The sequence below is a fragment of the Protopterus annectens genome, chromosome 1.part0 (assembly GCF_019279795.1).
Source record: "Protopterus annectens isolate FY-2018-M chromosome 1.part0, PAN1.0, whole genome shotgun sequence".
NCBI lineage: Eukaryota > Metazoa > Chordata > Ceratodontiformes > Protopteridae > Protopterus > Protopterus annectens.
The window spans coordinates 993,149,966-993,169,178 of record NC_056725.1 but is presented as its reverse complement, the minus strand read 5'-3'; positions in this window follow the sequence as shown (position 1 = coordinate 993,169,178).

Here is a 19,213-nt window from a genome sequence, read left to right as displayed (position 1 = left end):
TAAACTCACTAAACTAGTTATAAATTCCTATGTCACAAGATGAGTTGCCAACTGGCTCACTGACAGAACCCACACTGTAAAAGTTGCAGACTCCAAATCTGACTTCAAACCAGTGACAAGTGGAGTACCACAGGGTTCAGTCGTGGGACCTCTCCTGTTTGGTGTCTACTTCTCTGAAGTACAGGCTAACACAGAAGGTCTCTGGCTAATGAAGGTCACAGATGACTGCAAACTAGGAGCCATAGTTGAGTCCCCAAATGATGTGGACAACCTACAAAAGGGCATAACTGAGACAGATGCCTGGTGTCAGAGGCATGGCCTCAAGCTCGATGCTAAGAAGTGCATTGTCATCCCCTTTGGTAAAAACTCTGTACCCATGAACCACCACATAAACGGGAGTCTACTTAATGACAAATGTGTGATAAGTCACCTTGGGACTGAAGTGGACAGTAGTCTCTCCTTTGGTAATCACATCCTCACAGTAGTCAGAAAATCCTTCTATGTGGCACACCTCATCACAAAAGGGTTCTCATCCAAGAAAAAAAGAGGCAATTTTTCCCCTCTACTTGGCACACATTAGACCCATTATAGAGTACAACTCCCTTTTTGGATTGTACCTCACAAGACATCTGCAGCAGCTGGAAAGGCCACAGAAGTACCTCACAAAGAGGATTACTGGCCTGAAACAGATGCTCTACACTGACCATCTCAAAAAACTCCAGCTTTACTCTGCAGCATATCACCTACTCCGAGGAGATCTCTGCCTAACATATAAAGCTGTGTTAAACCCAGAGCTGTTGGACATGCTACACCTTAAGAAATTCCAATCCCTCCGAGCTACACACTCTAGGGACCTAAACCTTGTCACCACAATAAACAGGACATGCTGGATGGATAGATTTCTGTTCCAGAGACTTCCTCTACTCTGGAACAAGCTACCCATCTATGTCAAGCAAAGTTCCTCATTAGCACTCATCAAGAAAAATCTTGATGAGTGGATGGGAAATAGGAAATACAGCCTAGGGATTACTTCTCTGGCTCTGCTCGGCAGGGGCACAGGAAATTAACTTTCTTGGGTGGCGTAAGCTAGGGAACCTTGTTGGCTAGACTTACTTAGGCCCTTGGGCCGATAGTCTAGTACCTACCTATTAACCTATGAACCTATACACAGGTCCATGACACACCTGTCATTCTGTAACACTACTGGCAGTGTACTATCAGGCAACAAAGATACACAACATTTGATGTGTAGCCCTGACACATGCCACCTTACAGTACCTGTCATGGTCCACAACAACTGCCATAGCATAACAATACTGCACTACACAAACACATGTAAAGTTGTATAGTCACCCTGTGCATCACATCCATATATGCAGGTCCCTGCATTGATGGCACAGATGACAGGGATGTGGCACAGGTATTATCACATGCACAGGGTGTAGTGTGGGAATGCCAGATGCCTAGGCTGTCCCAATTAGTTGACAGCATGTGTGTGAGTCACGAAGGGGTACTGGTTAGATGGGCCATGGAGAGGTGCTGTGTGTATCTGTCAGTGGCCTGCATGTAACAGTGGTGTTGGAGTGTGTGTACACAGTCAAGCCCAGTCCTAGCCCTACACATGTGTATGGTGGACAGCTGTGGACTGTACATGGTAGAGTGGACAGTTCACCATCTCTGGCCACAAACATGGAAACTGGCTTCACCAGGAGTAGTACAGGCAGCACCATGCCCAAGGTTAGATGCGGTGTTTGTACCTGATGGTGACTGATTTCTGCTGGGTCTGTGGCCCCTATGGGACCATCCAGGGCCATGTACCTATGGCCTGCCACATTGTGGTGTGGACAGCACACTTCCCTCTGTAGTGCTGGAGGTACTGCCATTACAGGAGCATGAGTGTGCACGGCAACACGGACTCTCAGCAGATGGTGCTGCTGGCCTACATCCATGTGTCTGATGCCTAACTCTAGCCACATGCTCCAGCACAGACATGTGGTCAATGACAGACACTGTGTCAGCCCACCATCTGTCCACTACATCAGTGAAACATTCCAGGGTGTCACCAATGTGGTGGAGGCAATTACAGATGTCAGACTGTGCTGCATCCATAACCCTAAACATCCATCTGGTGTATTCAGATCATGCCTGTGCGTCAGTGACAGCCAAAAACATGGAATGAGTGACCCATGATGTGACACCTGCAACAGGAGGTGGATGGGCAGCAGTCAACCTTTGAGCACCCCTGTCAATCTGCTTGTGTGGGACCTAGCCAGATCTCTGGCTATGGCCACTGTCTGCACTCACTGACACCATAGTTGTCTCAATGTCCTGTACTATGTCACCACCCTCTGACTGTCCAATATCTGTGGCTCTGGTAACTGGGTATGTATGTGCATACTGACTTTGTATAGGGAGAATAGGAGCAGAAGAGGGATGTCAACCTGTGGGACAGATTCAGCCACTGACAACCCCACCTGTGCCTCACTATGGCCACCATCATCATCAAAGTCCGATGAGACACTGACATCAGGTTGTGAGGGGGATGGACTCCAACCGCCCCTGTTCACCTGTGAGAAGCAAGACCAAAAGCAGTACATTACCACCTGCACTATTATGTATGGTCATCCACACAGACTCATACAGATGAGGATCCACAACTGCATTACATGTCGCACATCTTCTCATCTCTGATCCTATGCACAACACACAGACTCAAAACAACAAACACCGACAACCAAGGCCCTGTATAACAAGCATGTCACCTACATCCGGGTAATGTTACCAGTACAATACACCTGTGAGGTTTTCAATATGACAGTGCATGTGATAGAACTATACCTAAAACCCAGTGCACCTATCTTGAGAATGATATGCCAGTTGTAGTATCACTGCCTTGGGTATGTACCATCTCCCTATTGTTTGTGAATGTGCATTTGGAGTAATTTCCTCATGTATAGCAGGCTGCATAGTTGCTCATAACTATAAGTGCAAACATGTTAATGTTTGCACAAATCCACACCTGTCATTCTCTAGGCTACGCACTGTAGTTAACTGCTCAGAAATGGAACATACAACTATTCTATTCTGGCTAAACATAACAGTTTTCATAAGGCAAAATGGTAACTGTTAACTTTCACAGGGTATATATGATCTGTAAAACAACAGTATCACACTTACCAGGTACAGGACCATAGACTCCAGCCACACCTGATGGATGTATGAAAAGATGAGGGAGAGGTATTGTCAGCTACACCAAATGTTGCAGTGTTACAAGGTAATATGCGCATATATCCACATGTACAGTAGCTAATGTGATACTGGCTATACTGCTAACATTCTGAGTACATCACAGGAGCGGCCCTAGGTCAACTGGTGCCCTAGGCAAAAGGGCTCCATGGCACCCCCCACCACACTACCTAGTGCCCCCATCCTGGTCTATCTACATCAAATAAATACTGGAAAAGTGCCCCTGCTAGACCGACGCCCTAGGCGGCCGCCTAGTTGGCCTATGCCTAAGGCCGGCTATGCGTGCACACAGCTGTGGTTAAAAGCCAACCCCCTCCAATGTAGATAGACCTGACACATATACTGGTCTATAGAGCCTGCCACAATGACTGCTAGTGTACTATACTGATGAAAACAGTAAGCTTACCAGGACGCTCCTCTGATGTGGACGCTGTGGCACCCACCTCCAGGATGTATGCCTGGGAGTTGTTGGTTGATCCTACATTTGCCAGGAATTCCTCTGTGACTGAGAGTAGTTGTTCTCTTGCAGGCTCTCCAACAGTGGCAACATGATTCCTATTAGCAGCTGCCCTTTGATATGCAGCATTGACCATATCTGTGGCCCGATGTTGGACCTGCTTGTAGATCCTGTCCTGTTGGCCAATCTGATTAACAGCCCACACAAGGTTGCCCCACAATGCTGCCACTGCTCATGATTGTGGTGACCCCTTGAAAGCAGGATGTGATGGTTGAGTCTGAGGGCATCCAGTATAGCATCATTCTTTGCAGATGAAAATGGTGGATGTCTCTGATGGTACATCATTCCTGCAAGGCAACAAGAGGGGAACATATTACACGACCATATATGTGGATGTCCACTATGTACAGAGAGTCTATATTAGAACATCAAAGTTTCAAAACTTTGAATGTTCTAATATCGACCCCTATTCAGCGAAAGCTGAAAACATCAAACATACAGAACGGCAAATTTTTTCCTAGGGAAAACATTTGCTGTTCCAAAACACATACACACTACACAAGCACACCAAACAAACAACAACCCACACACATACACCTAAAATCTTACACCTAACCCTACATTAAACTATACATACACCATTAACTATCCACTTACCTTAACCCAAACCCTAACAATAAGGTCCGTCACTATCGCACACTCACCTCACCTGCACCCTAACCCTAACTCACCTACCCTGCCCTAACCCTCACATCCACACAATCGCACACTTACCTGACCCACGCTCTAACTCTAACTCACCTAACCTGCCCTAACCCTCACATCCACAAAATGGCACATATACCTAACCTGTGCCCTAATCCTAACTCAACTAACTCGCCCTAACCTTCATGTCCACACAATCGCACACAAACCTAACCCACACCCTAACCCCAACTAACCTAACCTGCACTCAATCGCACACTTACCTGAACCCGACCCGTAACTTTCCACCACAGCGCTGAAAATACCGAAGCAACAGAAACGGACAAATGAATTCTTTCCCTAGGAAAAAATTCTGTTTTCTGTAGCTTTGGTATTTTCAGCTTTCGCTGAATAGGGGTCGATATTAGAACATTTGAAGTTTTGAAATTTCGATGTTCTAATATAGACCCTATACAGACCCTACACACTCACAATGGTCTGCACTATCCACTTCTCCCTCACATGTCATACCCCACAGTTTGGCAACACACTACATCTGTGGCTATTACCAAGATAGTAATGTCCCTGTGTGCCATGACAGATTCTGCTGTATCTCTCTACACCCATCTCTGGAGTGTACTGTGGTGTGTCCCCTATGGACATATCCCCACTAATATGTCATATGGCCACTATCAGACAAATAGCAGTGTGCTATTACAACAACTATATGGGGACAGTCTAGCAACACCAGTGTACCACAATGATAGACAGCAATGCAAACCTGCTGTAGTATATGTTCCCTGTAGGCATCATGCCTCTCAACTATGCAGATGTTTGCAGAATGTCACCATGTTTGCCTCATAGATGTGGTCCTTTTTGCACAAACTTGTGGATGTTTGACAAATGTTAGTCCACTCTTTGATGGTTGCTGTCAGAAAATTAAAACACAATTAAACTGTCACCTATCAGACCCCTCAGAAAACACTTATGCTACAGTAATATCTGTTAGTCTATTCACATCCGTACTTTGTATGGCCAGTATGTATACTCTGCCACTGAGTTTGGGCCTTTGACCCCCCCCCCCATTAATTATGGCTTTGTCCTGATTTCTTACTGTAGAAGATTGAGAGTTATGTTAGGCATAGCTCTCATCTAGACAGGGACGAATGTCCAGGAAGCAGGGATTTAGCCAGAGTACATCAGGCACATTCCCAAACACTTTTAAAATGTTAGTACTATTTAGGTGTGACACTGACAGAGTGAGAGGAGGTGAATTACAGTACATCATTTGATGTTACAGGAGTGTGCACCCTTATGTATTGTCACTATTTCTTATGTGTAATCCACTATCTTTACTACAACAGCCAACCATTGTAGGAGGGCTTGAGAGAGGCAGAGCAGAGATGTGATTCAATGCAGGGATAGTTGAGAGGCATTCCTCTAGGTGTTGGACAGCACGGTATTGCTGACATGTCAATATTATAGATCTTATACAAGCCACTGTTTTAATCCCTATTCCCCATACCTCCATCCTCCCATCTGCATCCTGTTTTCTGGGGAAATCTAGTACATACCTGGTAGAGTGATGTATTCTTTTTTTTAAGCATTCCTCTGCAAATGCTTTGCACATATGCTGTCTGTGTGAGTAAAACCACATGCAGACCTGTTCCCCATCAGCAGTTGCTTGCCTTTTGTAGGTAATGCTCATTAACAGATAATTGCCTCTGCACCAATCTGTGACTCAGAATTGCTAATTGCATCCAAAACAGCTGAATTGCACTATCAATAGCCAATGACTTGGCACCACAGTGCAATATATAAGGCCTTCATGTAGGAGTTAGCCCCTTTCTTAGTTTTTGAGATGGACATGACTGAGGTGTAGAGATTACAGCATTGTAGAGGGTAGTGCAAAGACTTTCAAGGCCAGCAAGCTGTAGCTGTGGCATCCCTGTCATTACAGTAGACCCAGGGTAAGGGTACCCATTACAGTCCAGTTGAGGCACGTGCTTAAGGTATATCTGTTATGCAACAGTGCAAATCAGGGGTGGCTCATGCTATAGGACTGCAGGACTGCAGCCCTCCTACCTAGAAAACAAAAACAAATAAAAGTAAAGAAACCAATACGCTCACACTCTAGATACACAGGAACACTCTCAGACTGCTTTCTCAGCAGTCTAGACAGGGGGAAACACATACATGCACACTCTAGATACACAGGAACACTCTCAGACTGCGTTCTCAGCAGTCTAGAGAGTGGGAAAGGCATCTCGGCCCCGCAGAGATGAGGGTGAGTGTGTGTGTGAAATACCCCAGTTGCTATATACCGGTGGCTAGAGAGAACTCATGGTGGTGTGAAATACCTCAGGCTTGAATCTTGTACCTTGTATGCATGTGGCAAGGGCCTGAATTCCCTACCCACCACCATTTGTAAAGAATCTGCAGATGTTTGCCTCATATTTGATCTGTTCTGTTCCTCATAATATCTGTGGTTTCTAGATATTTAAATACTTAGATATTTGATGGTGCAGTGGTAGCATTGTTGTCTCACAGCTATAGTTTCTCATGTTTGATTCTTGGCTGGGGTGCCTTCTGTGTGGGGTCTGCATCTTCTCCCTGTTTTTGTGTGGGCTTGCTTTTGTGTCCTCCCATGTTACAAAGACATGTGTCTGCATTATTTCTTCCTGGGCCTCTGCTGAAAATTGTTTTTGTTCCAAGTCAGACTGTCCTGGTTAACAAATGTTAAATAAAATTGACAGGCATTTGAATTTCAGACTTCAGGTTTCTGAATGTTTAACTCCTTAAATATTGAATGGTGCAGTGGTAGTACTGTTGCCTCACAGCTACAGGTTCTCTGGCTTGATTCTTGTCTGGGGTGCCTTCTGTGTGGCGACTGCATCTCCTCCGTGGGTTTGCTCTGGTGCCTTGCAATTTTACAAAGACATGTGTCTGCAGTATTTCTCCCTAGGCCTCCTCTGAAAATTGTTTTTGTTCTGTCAGACTTTCCTGATTAACAAATATTAAATAAATAAAATTGACAGGCATTTACATTTCAGATTTCATATTCTTTAGAAAATGCATAGTAACACAAAACCTTTTATTCTAGCAATTTTCTAAGTTTATAAGATGAATATTTGAAATTTGTCCCTATTTTTGGGACTGTATTCCCCCATTATTGGCTTCGTCCAGATTTTTTGTGCTAAAGTTGACAGCTATAGCAGGAACTGAATCCATTGAATATGTTTGAGGGTTGTATTCCCTCATTACTGGGTTTGTCCAGGTGTTTGTGCTAAGAGGTTGACAGTTTTGGTGAGAACTGAATTCACTAAATGATAGCCATTTAAGTTTCAGTCTTCCTCTCTTTCACAAAGCAGCTGATTTGGCATAGTGGTATATTGCTCTGACTGTTTTGCACAGGGACCTGGGCAGTAAAATGTATGGTGGTAACACAGCATTTTATTCTAGCAACTTTCCAAAATTATATAAGCAATGTTTAATGTGTCACTTTTGACCCCCCCCCCCCAATAAATTTTGGCTTTTTCCAGATTTCTTGTGCTGCAAAGTTGAGATGCAGTTGAGTACTGAGTAGATTTTACAAGGAGCTGAGAGCTGCAGGGGAAGAGAAATTTAGTGCTGCTTATGCTAAGTCTGCTTGTATTGTTAATAGCACAACAGGTTGTGGGCTTGCTTTTGATGTAGGAGGCTGTGGGTTTTTACTACCACAAGGAGTGGATGCTGCCGTACTAGAAACATTCTCTTTGGCAAAGATACTAACTGTGAACCTGTTATCATTTTGCCATCCATTTCCTATTGCAATATTACTAGCTTATCATGTTTTAATGTAATATAGGCAATTTATACCTCAGGGGCAACAGACACTTTATTTTTTGATGAAACCATGAAATATAAAGTTGTTTGCTAGCAGCAGCCTCTTCATTACAGGTCTCTTTAATGTGGAATTATTTAGATGACTTACTTCTGCAGAGCTTGTGCATATTTACTGATACTGGTGGATTGTATAATTTTGAGTAGACTTTTTTATGATGGAAATGTTCTCAATTGGGCAGTTTTGTCATTATTGGTGCATGCATTTTGTTTCATTGTTTACTGGAAAGATGTTCAAAACAATAAATTTAAAACACCCTCTAACAACTGTATTGTATTATACAAGGAATATAATTTAATACAGTCCATGAAGGTGTATCACACAGCACATGTATGTTCTGTGTGCAAGGGGCCTATCATTTGAAAACAGCCCAGAGTTAATCTTTATACTACTCAAATGTATTTTATTTGAATGTGGATTTCACTGCTGTTTCAATGAATGTGAGTTTCAAGGGCAGAGTTTTAATGCTAAGTCTATTTTCATTGTGAGACTGCATTGCTTTGTTTAGCAAATGTTTTAGTGTCTGTGCTGTAAAATACAAAATAAAACGTTCAAGTGAAATCCAAATCATCATAGAAGTAAAGCAGTATGCACATTGCAGTGTTTATGGTAAATGGGGTGAGATAGCCAAGTAATGGGACATTGGAATGGCTGCAGGGGGTGGCTCCATTCAACCATGATTTTGTGAGGGGGGAAGGATGGCAAACTCAGACAACCCCAGCTCAGCTGAACTATACCTCTCAACTGTCCAGATTTTCACAGAATGAATAGAATTTTGCTTCTTCTTTTTGGTTTATTCCTCATAACATTTGTGGTTTTCTGGCAAATCATTTAGGAATTATGTCACTAAATAATGACAGACATTAAGTTTTAGACTTCATAACCTTCAGAAAAATGCATGCTAAAGCAAGACATGTTCTATCAACTAAGTTTATACAAGAGCTATTTTTAGTACTGTTTGTATATTCCTGCAATATATTTGGCCTTGTCCAGATTTCCTGCGTTAACAGGTTGAGAGGTACCTGCAAAACTCTTTATAGAATTGGATATATCCAAACCTCTCAAATGTCCCTGATTTTGGCTCAGAATGTTGCTCTCCCTCTAATCCCAATGCAAAATGTCAATTTTGGAAGAAAACATGATAATCAGAGTTATAGATTACTTTAATTTCAGAAATGCATGTAGATTTATTTATTTTGTCAGCTGCTAAAGCTAACAGTGCTAATATTAAAAAGTATCCCTTCTTTGACAGTTTCCCAGCTGTATTGTGTGGCTATTTTATATTTTTGCATCACATTTTTGGTCCATTTTTCATAAAATTGTGTTTTTCTGGCAAATTAGTGGCAAATCCTTAAAGATTGAAGTAAGAAAATAATGACAGACATTTCAGTTTCAGATTTCATACCCTTCAGAAAATTCATACTAATGCAAGACTTACTATTCTATTAGAAAGTTTATAAGAACAATATTTAAATATTGTCCTTGATTTTGGGCCTGACTTTGTCCAGATTTCTTGCTCTGTGGTTGAGAGGTATGACACATGTGTCAGGGCCTTTGCAGTCAGCCAGAGACATTTCAATTTGTGACATACTTGTTGCACCCCACTCCCCCATGTAGTAACTCTGGATGTGTCCAAGCAAGGCAAGGAGCAGTTATGCAGTGTAAGTGTGCAGAGTACCCCCCATCCAAGGTAGACACAAGTACTAAATTGTTTTTTTATCTGTCTTGCATGATTTTGCAGAATGTTCTGGTTTTCTGTCATATTTTTATACTGTTGATTATGCTTCTTATTCAGAAAGTGCCTGTTGCTCTATATTTAAGTAGCAATGATTTCATGACCATCAGGTAAGCTTGTCTGAAATTGTAAGATGCAAGTAAGCTTACTGTTAAAGAATTACCAACATTGAAAGCTTTTTTGTTGTTGCCATGCAGAGAATACTTGCATAACTAGATAATGTATAAGCCTTGGGTATTAAAATGCATATGACAGTATTTGTTATAAAGGACAGAATTACAGTATTTTAAGAAACTCATTACCTTTGTTGGAGCCTTGCAGTCATCTTTGCATGCTTTACCCATAAACTAAACAGAATGCCAATCTATCATGTGTGGTCCATAACCTGTGCAGTAATCCTTTAAGCAATTTATCTTGAGCTTGTTTCTTGTTTGCTGTTCATTTTTTACTTTGATCATGTTTTCCCAATGAAACAAGTAGATACTTGTCAGACAACAGGTCTTTTTTGGATAGAAACATTTTTACAAGTGGGGGGTATCATTGCTACTTTCAGCATGTTACTTGGTACTTTTTATAAAGCTGAATATAAATTATAATTAGAACTGCAGTGCAAGGAGAAGTGGTTTGAGATGAGTGCTGCTTGTTTTTCTTGTACTTGATTTTGACTGGCATTCCAGTAATGTATTTAAAAAGTATTTTTTTTCATGCCTCACAACCTTTTTGTTTCCATCTAGATAATAAGTAAGCTGTCATGCAGCCAATGCATTGAAATATTTTTTTTTTCTTCTACACTTCATTTTGTCTTGATTGGACTCTCATAATGATGGTTTGGCACCCAGGGCAGCATATTTAATTAAAGTTCCAGTTTTTGTATTTTGAGCATAGCTCCTCCCCTTTCTAGTTGGCTGCACACCTTCCCATTGGCCCCACCCATTCAGCTGTCTCCTGTAGCCCTCCTTCGATTTGAAGTCACCAGCCGCCACTGGTGCAAATAGCAGAGTAGTAGGCGACATATAGTTAGGCTATATGAATATGTGCAGTGTGTCCTTACCTGCAGGCCTTTGGCTTGCAAAAGTGGGAAGCAGATAATTCAGTAGCAGTAACCTATGAGGATTGAAATTGCATGACTCAGTCATTACTTGCTGAGTTCACAACAATGTAATTGAAGTGCAACATACTGGATTCGAATCCAGTACACTGTGTGGCAAAATGTTCTGTATGCATGGCATTTAACAGACTAAGCTACTGAGTCAGTGCTGGTGCAGCTGTATTTGCAGATATATTTGCAGACATACAGGCTGTGATACAAGTTGTCTGCATCCATCAGTATGTGCATGGCTTTCAAAGGCAGTTGTTCTGCAGCAGGGTCCCATTTGAACATGTGTACTGTGCCACTGATGCCTTAGCAGGTGTGTTTAAAGATGTTGCAGGTAAAAGGGAACATTTGCCTTCTATCCCAGGCCTCATGTACTGCTATTATTATTTATGTGGCTGTCTACTGGTGTATTTTTGCATCAGAGCCCAGGTACACTACCATTTTCCACATTAGGTTTGATTTCAGTATGTTAGTCGCAATCAGTATGTTGTGCTGGAAACAGCTGTTTAAATTAAGATCTGTGTGGCCAGTGGGTTAGTACAGTAGGCTGTAGTTGTCAGGGGCCTGGGTTTAAAATGTGGCAGGGGGTGATTATTTTGTATATGTGACTAAAACTGTGAGAAACACATAAGATCATTAAGGCACATTAAAGCTCATTCAAGCGGGTTTGCACAGTGCTGCGTGTCACGGCACTTTGGTTAGCTCTGCACAAACCCACGCTAAAGAATTTAAAAGAAAAGAAAAATGGGGTGGTGGGACAGTGGTGAAATGGGGTCAAGTGGGAGAGAAACACAGCGAAAGGGAGGTAGAGATGTGCAGGAAGGGTGTATGAAAGAAACATAGCTTTCCATTTCTTGTACAGCAACAACTGTGCATTTTGACAGATTTTGTGGGGAATTTGGACTCTCAAATCCAAAGATAGGGATGAGGATAACATAAATATATTGACAACCCAATTGGACCAAATTACTTGTGTCCAGTGGACATGTGTGCAAAATGGAGAGCTAAGTATGGGATAATTTGTTTTGTGGGACAGGTGCATAGTTTTTAAGGAGAGAGTGGAATGTTGGGGACGGGATATAAGTACATGTGGGGAGGTAAAATGGGTAGGAGAGGATGTAATTGTAGATAGACAAGACAGCAGACAGGGATGGTGTGAGACACATGAGGGGAGTTAACAACTTGGATGGGGAGGATGTTGTTGAATCCTAAGTGCATGTGCCTACAGACTGCAGCAGCATGACTGACTTCCCCACTCATGGGCAGTCAACACTGCTCCTTCACTGCCCTGAAGGTGGCTGTGCTGGAGGCTGGGTGCTAGGGCCAGCTGGCTCGACCAGCTTGTCTAGTCTGCCCTCAATCCAGTGCAGGTGATGTTCATAGGTCCTATGAACAATCCTGTGCACCATGACAGGTCATTGATCCTGGGTGACTACCCTCCTTCTGCCACCCCTCCTAGGAGGGGACGGGCCTTGTCCTCTAAGGCAGTTCAACCCGAATGTGGTGCAGGGTCAGTGGAGGTGGCACTGCCAGCTTGAGTCCCAGAAGTGCTAGGACCCAGTGCTATGGCCAGCTGAGGTAGGGCAGCAGATCAGCAGGAACTGGCCTATCATGATGTGCTGTGGTTATGGTGGAAAGCAATGCATATACGTTAGTTATGAACAAAACCATTGTTAGTAATAACAGCAGGCCAGAACATTGGAAAAAAAAACATTACATTTCAATGCATATTATGTGAAACTCAACAATAGCTAACAGAGCAGTGAGTATATTAACAGCATGCCAGTAACAGTTACAGCATAAGGACAACAGAATAGGTAATTCAGCAAGATATGCTAATATGCAACCATTGTAATACTTAACAATAACAAAACACATGCCCCAAAATAAAAAGTTTATGGAACAACATATGTTAATAACAATAATAAATATATGAAGATAAGGGGTGGGGAGAGAGAGAAATTCAATCCATTAATACCATTATAGGCTATATAGTTAACAACAGTACTGCTATCTACTCTACAGGTCTGTCCTTTCTTTATGTGTAAAAGTGTCCTATGGCTGCTGTAGCATGTACATACCTCTCAAGCTATCTGCATGGGACAGTATGGGCCAAGTAATAAGAACTGCAGGTACACAACTACACAGAACACTTGCACATCAGGTGGACCTATATAACTACCTAGGTGTACTGTGGGCTGATGTAGTGTTACTTTGCTATTTACATAATCATGTCAATCATACATCTGTGAAGGAGGGATCATGCAGGCATGAGGTTAGAACCCAATAGCAGTGAATGCAGAGGACATTCTCCATCAAATGTATTAATTGACTGCAGCAACCTTTAACAGACACTCCAGGTATGCAGCCATACCAAAGTTTACACATTTTATTTCTTTTATTTTCTTTTACTATTATTATTATTCTTATTTCCTTTATTTTATGCTGTATTTACACATTCCTGGTATTGATAGTATCAGTCTGTGACATCTAAACACACAATAATTTACTCATAATATAGGATGCCTCACCCATTTACCTGTAGTTCCTGTGCATATCTGTAAATATCACGTGACTGATACTGTAATATTTAGATCTACATAGTACTGGATTCAAACCCTGGTCTGTGTGTAGCAAAAATGTACTTCATACAGAGCATTTAGAAAACTGAAATACTGAGTCACTGCTGATTACTGATTGACTGATATTTGCCTAGAGCTCAATTGGCACCAAAATATGATCTGGTAATAGTGGTATGGTTTTATACTTGACTGCGGTGACAGATGAAGACACATGCATGGCATTCTAGCATGACAGAGACACTAGGTAAACTAGACATTACTACATAGAATGCAGGTGCATAATGCATTATTAGTGTGTTGAAATATCTGTGAAGTCATCAAACAATATCTGATTATGGGTTATTATTTGCAGTCTACAACTAGTACACTGTTATTATACCTGGCTGCAGCATCATACCTCACAGTCTGAATGCTTGTAGCTGAGATGCAATGGTGAAAACAAAGACAATCCTGATGTGCATGATTTACCTTGGTGTTATTGCTATTGGCTCATGTGTTGTTGCAGATCAGTTGTCATAATTAATTTCTTACACAACAGCTATGAATCAACACTTATTGCACAACAGACTTTATTAGATATGCCTTCATGCAGGTAGGGAGAGCATGTCATGTTTTCATTGTAGAGAAGTTGTCATAATTGATTTCTTGCAAAACAGCCCGACTTCCACAGTCATTGCAAAACAGACTTTATTAGAGAAACCTTCAATCAGTTACTGATAACATTTCAAGTTTTTATTGCACAACAGTTGCCATTATGCAGATGTTGCAATAAAGCTGCAATTCCACAGTTATTGTACTACAAACTTTATTGCATAAACTTTATTACAGTTAATGCTTTAATATTCTCTGCTTATGGAACTATAGTTGGCAGTATGCACTTCTTGCAGTACAGGAGTAAGTCTACAGTCATTGCAATGCAATCTTTACTGTATATACCTAATCACAGTTAATGCTTTACTCTTTCTTGCTTATTTGTCTGTAGATAGCAAAATACATCTGTACTTACCACACTCTTGGCGCAACCTGGCCAAGCGCCTGGCAGGCACCTCAATGATGTGAGCCCTCTCCTCTACAGCTACTTGGAGAGAAGCACACCATTATGCATACCAGTTTAGCAGACATTCAAGATTAGATATTGGCAAAAAACTGGTAATAGTACTTACATACATGTGGGACATTCCCTGCCCAGAATTCTTGGACCCAGGTGTCCAAGACAGCCCCCTTCCATCTTTTCAGGTCATTCTGGTGGTGACAACACTACTGACCTTTGCAGGGGATACCATTTGCACTGGTGAGGTCCTTTGACAGCCTGTCAAAGGCTTCTACCTTGCATTCTGAGCCCGGGTAACAATCCTGCAAAAGCCAGTCATCATGGATTTTGACAAGAAGTTCAACCATGATCCTGGACACCTGAATGCCCCAACCCTGCACCCAAAAGTTCAAACCCTTTTCCAACACCTGCCATTGTATCCTTGAGAGACAGAACTCCAATGGATTATTGTTGTCTTCCCACCTATCAGGCTTAATATAGCCTGTTTTCCCACCCTTACACACCATTGGACAATATTTAAAAATGTGGCATGTCACTTAGCACTGTGCAAACTAACATGGCAGAGCTAAGCAGTGCGAAAACTGGAATATGCTAGGCAGTGCATTGCAGTGCACAAACCACCCAAGTGGTGCCAAGCAGTGCATAAACATTATCAGCTGTTATTTTATTTATGCAGTGCTTAGGAGGACTGAGCATGTCTTAGCAGAGCTTGGCTGAGTGCAGCAGGCCAGTGTTTAAAAATAATTTCAATAATTTCTATTTCGAACAAAAATGCTAACTTGCCCTTCCATGTATTCAACCCTGCACCTACTGCTGTAACTCAATCCCTTTAGCTATGTCAATGTGTGAAATTTTGCTATACCTTTACATATACCTCTGAGCTACCTTTAAGCAGTGCTGAGCACTGCAGCGTGATGAGCAAACCCACTCAACTATGCTTAAATGTGACCCTTACAGAACTAATTAAATATATCCGGTTTCTATTTTTAGATGTCTGGTAGGTGTCTCAGCACCACTTAGCACTTATGAATTCCTCACTGCACAAATATGCTTTTTAATGAAAAAAATTAGATTACATTGCTATAATACAATTAGATGGCGCAAGGAGTGTGTTAGTCATCTGTGGACACAGTTAGCACTACGTTCCCTACACTGATTCAATAACCATGTGTACATGTGTATGGACATGGTAACATTCCGTGTAGGCTCTACACTATGCCTACACACATTTTATTAATTATTCAGGAGGGAGACATTGGGCAGCCTTGTCTAGTTCCATTTTTGATATCAACCCTAGAGGAGATCATCCTATTAATCTGTAAAATTTGTGAACATTGGAGTATAGAATTTCAATGAGTTGGACAAAAATTGTAGGTATGAAAGTGGGGCATAATCGATAGTAGGAAATTTAAATTTAACCTATTGAAAGCTTTAGTAGCATCAACTGCAAGAGCATATATTGGGCCTCTACTTTGGCTAGAAAGGGTTAGCAAGGCATCATGAGTGTGAGTTATTATCACAGGTCTGTCTATGTTGGATGAATCCAGATTGGTTGGGCAACATGAGATAGGGAATCATTGGGTTTAATCTATTGGCCATAATTGTAGCCAGAATTTTTATATCAAAGTTAATTAAAGATATGGGTATGTAGCTCTATGGATTTTTAAGGTTAGCATTTTCATTGAGAATAAATATAGTTTTATAGGTTCATAGGTTCATAGGTTCATACTAGGCTATTTGCCCTAGGGCATTTATAAGCCTAGCCAGAATGTGTTTGGCTTTCGCCACCCATTTTAAATTTATTTTGCTATGCCCTTTTTCGAGGTTAGTATACTGTGCCTCTGTCTAACAGTGACACAGAAGTGATACCTGGGGTAAACCTATGATCTCCCATCCACTCATCAAGATTCCTCTTGAAGAGAGTCAATGAGGGACTCTGCCTAACCTGGACTAGGATTTTATTCCAGAGTGAAGGGAGCCTCTGGGTTATGAATCTTTCCCTCCAGCATGTCCTATTTATTTCAGTGCTGAGGTTCAAGTCTCTCAAGCGTGTAGCTCGATGGGATTTGGATTTTCTGAGGTGCAGCATGTCCATTAATTCCGGGTTGGACATGGCTTTATATGTCAGGCACAGATCGCCTCTGAACAGGCGGTATGCCACTGAGTAGAGCTGGAGATTCTTTAACCGGGCAGCATATGGCATCTGTTTGAGCCCTTTGATCCTCTTGGTGAGGTACTTTTGGGGTCTTTCCAGTTGCTGCAGGTGTCTGGTAAGGCACATCCCAAAAGGGGCATTGTACTCAATTATGGGCCTGATGAGGGATGAGTAAATAGGCACGATGACCTCCCCTGATCTAGATGTGAATCCCTTCATGATTAGGTGGGCTATATAAAATGTTTTTCTAACCACTTTGGCCATGTGGTTGTCAAATGAGAGATTGCTATCAACCTGGGTCCCCAGGTCCCTAATTATTTCTTCTGTACTTAATGGATTACCACCTATGTGGTAATTTGTGGGCACTTTGTTTTTGCCAAAGGGGATGACTATACACTTTTTGGCATTTAGCTTGAGGCCATGGCTCTGGCACCAGTTGTCTGTTTCTATGAGGCCCTTTTGGAGGATGCTTGTGTTGGCTGGAGAGTCGATTATGGCACCCAGTTTGCAGTCATCTGCGAACTTGGTCAGCCACAGACCTTCCGTGTTGGCCTGTACCTCCGAGAAATATGTACCGAACAAGAGAGGTCCCAGGACTGAGCCTTGTGGGACACCACTCGTAACTGGTTTGGAGTCTGACATGGCTCCCGCAATTCTAACCATGTGGGTTCTGTCCTTGAGCCAGTTTGCAATCCATCTAGTGACATAGGGGTTTATATTTGAGCTGGTGAGCTTATCTATAATGCCCGAGTGGGGTATTGTATCGAAGGCTTTTGCGAGGTCCAGGTAGGCTGTGTGGACTACCTTCCCCTCGTCAATGGCCTTGATGACTGTTTCAAAGAAATCAACCAGGTTTAAGAGGCAGGATCTGCCCTTAACAAAGCCGAACTGGGTAGGATCCAGTGTCTGTAGGTCCCCAATATATTTATTTATGAGGTCCATGATGATCCTTTCCATAGCTTTGCAGACCAAGCTAGTCAGGCTTATGGGGCAATAGTTTCCAGGATCTGTTGAGGCACCACCTTTATGGAGAGGGACCACTGTTGCTGTACGCCACTCTTTGGGCACATATCCTGTAGTAAGGCTGAGATTGAACAGTAGTTTTATGTTTGGGTTTAGCTCTTCTTGGAGTTCATGTAGGACGAGCCGGGACACCATCTGGTCCCATTGATGCTGTGTTTTTGCTTTGGAGAGGGCGGCTCTTACCTGAGCATCTGAGATGTCAGGGGCAGCACTCTGCTGGGATAGATATTTGCCCTTTTGGTGGGAGGGGGTTTGCGCTGAACCTGTCAGCTAGGATGTTGGCAATGTCTGTGCGTTCAGTGTATTTTTTGTCATTTTGGACTCATTCTGAGCATATCTGGGAATTACCACCCAGGTTCCTAACATAACTAAAGAAAGCCTTGTGATTATCCTTAGTGTCCTGTGCAATTTTTCTCTTGAAGCTGGCCTTAGACAATTTTATGAGTGCCCGTAGTTTTTTGCTAATACTGATCAGTGATGCCTTCCCTTTTTGGGATTTTGTTCTATCATTTAGTAGCTTCCTCCTTCTATTGTATAGTTTGTTTATGGCTGGGGTCCACCAGATAGGATGTCTGCCTTTGGAGGATTGGGTCTTGGTTTTATTTGGAATCGCATGATCCATGCATTCCTGAAGGTGTTCATAGAATGCATTTATAAAGGATTCTGCGGTCTGGGCAGATTTTCCACAGGCCCGGGGCTTTGAAGGATTCCACCTCGGTTTTGAGGAGTGTGAAATTTGCTTTAGAGAAGTTTTTCACTGTGGTTTTCTGGGCAGGGGTTGGGGTCGGGATGTGAATATCCAGTGAGATTAGTTTATGGTCTGATCTTACCAGTGAGGGATACACTTCTGGTCTGGAGCATAGAGTCCCCATGTTGCTGATGATCAGGTCCAGTATGTTTTCCCCTCTTGTGGGAGTGGTAACAAGTTGTTCCATAGCATTTGAGTTTATAAATTCTAGGAACCTTTGGGCTAGGGTGTTGGAGCTAGAGTAATGCTCCCAGTCTATGTTTGGGTAGTTGAAGTCGCCCAATATAATGGTGTTTGGAGAGACCTTCCGATTTTCCAGTGTTCTCAGGAAGGCCGAGTGGGGTTCCTGGGTTTGAGAGGGTGGTCTGCAGCAGGCTATAAACTGGAAGGCAGTTTTACCCACTGTTAGTTGCACATGGATAGTCTCTGATGCTTCGTGCTTTGCCACCAACCTGGAGGTGTGGGTATCTTTGATGAATATCGATACTCCCCCTCCTTTTGTGGTTCGGTCCAAGTTTTGGGGCCGAAAAGCATGGTATGAGGTATAACCTGG